Source organism: Oratosquilla oratoria, chromosome 30 (genome assembly GCF_046742065.1).
Source record: "Oratosquilla oratoria isolate Oo_2021 chromosome 30, ASM4674206v1, whole genome shotgun sequence".
NCBI classification, from domain to species: domain Eukaryota; kingdom Metazoa; phylum Arthropoda; class Malacostraca; order Stomatopoda; family Squillidae; genus Oratosquilla; species Oratosquilla oratoria.
Window position 1 is genome coordinate 1,391,837 of NC_134806.1, and position 3,164 is coordinate 1,395,000.

The following is a 3,164-nucleotide window of genomic DNA, read 5'->3' on the forward strand; positions in this document are numbered from 1 at the left end:
GTTGGCACAATCACTTCTTCATACAGTTTCCTCTTAGCATCCATTCCCAAATGTCTATTCCTCATTACACTTTTTAATCCACCAAGGCATTTACTCGCTTCTCTCAATCTACATTCTACCTCCACCTCCACTCCACCTTTTCCTGCCACATTCGCACCCAAGTATCTAAAACTATCCACTTCCTCCAGTCGCTCTCCCTTAATGCTCACTTCCAGACTACTGCCACTTTCACCCCTTGTACATCCCATCACCTTACTTTTACCCACACTTATCTTCAGCTTTCTTCTATCACACACTCTCCCGAACTCTGTCACCAACTTCCTCAATCCCTCCTCCGATCCTGCCACAAGCGCAGTGTCGTCCGCAAACAACAGCTGGCTCACCTCCCACTTTTCTCCATTTTCTTTAACCATCTCCAATCCCTGACCCACTACCCTTGCATTTACCTCTCGCACCACCCAATCCATGTATAAGTTGAACAGCCAGGGCGACATAACGCATCCTTGACGAAGTCCCACCTTTACCTCGAACCACTCACTCTCTCCATTTCTAATCCTGACACAAGCTCTACTACTCTCATAAAAAATTTTGACAGCTCCTAGAAGCTTTCCTCCCATCCCGTGTATCCTCAAAACTTCCCACAGTGCCTTTGTGTCTACCCTATCGTAAGCCTTTTCCAGATCCATAAAGGCCCAAAAAACATCCTTCCCGTTCCTATAGCTTTCTCACATATCTGTCTTACCACAAAAATCTGATCTACACAACCTCTACCCGTCCTAAATCCACACTGTTCCTCACTAATTACTCCCTCTGTTCCTTTCCTAATCCTCTCAATCAAGATCCTCCCATAAGCCTTCCCAACTACACTTAACAAGCTAATCCCTCTGAAACTACTACATTCACACTTGTCCCCTTTTCCCTTGTAAAGTGGAACTATACAGGCACTCCTCCGGCACTCTACCCTCTCTCCAGCAAACATCAAATAACCTCACCGGCCAGTCCACCATCACCGTACCTCCTTTCTTCAGACATTCTGCATGGCATCCATCCAGACCAGGTCCCTTACCTGCTTTCATCACCTTAACAACTGCCTCCACTTCATCCTTCCTTATTTCTCTTCCATTTTCCTCACTCATCACTCTCATTTTCTTAGCATTTCCCACTGCAGCTATCTTTCCCTCCCTATCCTCCTTCACGTTTAGCAACTCCCTAAAATATTCTGTCCATCTTCCCCTTACTGCCTTCTCTTCTATTATCATCTCTCCATCTGCACCTTTTACCTTTTCTTCTCTACTTGATTCGCCTCCTCTTCCTCTCTTAATTTCTTTCCAAAACATCTTTTTATTACTTTTACCCACATTTATCTTCAGCTTTCTTCTATCACACACTCTCCCGAACTCTGTCACCAACTTCCTCAATCCCTCCTTCGATCCTGCCACAAGCGCAGTGTCGTCCGCAAACAACAGCTGGCTCTCCCACTTTTCTCCTTTTTCTTTAACCATCTCCAATCCCTGACCCATCACCCTTGCATTTACCTCTCGCACCACCCCATCCATGTATAAGTTGATCATCCAAGACCAAAATAATCTTATACATGTATGTATATATGTGCTTGTGTGCTTCACCATTGTCTATGATCACGTGTTGAACTCGTGATCGACAGCTATTTCCCTCCCGGAAGAGAGCTGAGCTCATATATGACCGATCTATGGATAATGATGTGACCTTACACGCACACACACCCAACTCCCCACCCAAGAGTTGGAGTAACGATCCGCAGCACACCGATACTGAAATTATTTCAACCATGGACGGAATTTGAACCCGGACCGCCGTAGTGGCAGCCGGAAACTTTACCACTGCGCCACGAGTCGTGTGTGTCCGTGTAGGTATGATCCAAAGCTGACTTGCCCGCATGTAAAGATATGCGGACCAAGAATTGGCCTCAAATGTCATCTCAACTGGCATCAGCGTCACTACCCAGCTTCACTAAAAACCATCACACTTCACCGGAGCACTGCCATCTTCGATCACCGAGCGTGTCACTTCTCAGTCATAAACAATTGTTTATGCTTTGTTTACACCAACCGAAGCGAGTAGCTTCATCAACACAACGCACAACTCATCAGGGCTCGTCTCTCGATTGCATTGAAAGGTCAACTGAGAAGGTTTTCAAGGTGGTGAATATTTGCTAGATGTATGGCTTAGTCACTTTTTGATAAAATAATGCAAAAATAAAGCCTAATCATTACGCAATGTGCTAAAAAGGCCTATCAAAATATCGGTAGCAGACGAACTTTTCCTTTGCCGACCTTCGTCTGTTTTCGTAAGGCTGTGACGTCAAGCTTGCTGTTTACATTTTGCATGCCATGTGCATTATAAAATGCCGCGCCGCACTGCCAACTTGATCAGTGATCTGTCATATTTCGTGTGTTAACAAGTGTTTTTTTTTTAACTATAAAGTAATTAGTTCGAAAATGGTTTATTGCGCCGCTGCAAATTGCAACAGTGATTCGAGAAAACAAACATCAGTGATGGAATCGTATCACAAGCTTGTGTGCTTCTTTGCTCCCAAGTCCCAGCACATTTTTCTTATGAAGCAATGAAAGGAAGGAAAGTATATATGTAACTTCAAACTTCTCTTGGTGTAATTTCACTACGGTAATTCAGGCACAAGGGGGCTGAATTGATAATGGTAAAATGTATGCATGGTGACTGAAAATTATCATGCTTAATTTTCCACTTTCAGACTACTACTTTCTGCCCTTCATTTCAATGAAAATTCATGCAGAAAGCAGAAAAATGGAGAAAGAAAATGGAGAGGCGCAATGGTCTATACCGTATCCTAAAGCCAAAACAGGTGTTGGAGTGGCGAAGGAGAAGAAGGTTGATCTAAAATATGGTGAGTGTACGAAGCATTATTGTGCTACATATTGCCTTCAAACTGTGAAACTGCATAGAATTTTTCCCCAGTTGTTGCCAACACCACTCCACTAAATTACAATAGGCAAGATACCTGTAGAGCCTAAAAGAAATAAAAGTACCAATTTATGATTATATATTTTGCTGTAAATTCATGAAATTATTCATTTTATATAGTTTTTTTGTATATATCTATTGTTATTTTTCATACATATTTTAAGAATAAATATAATTTTGTATTA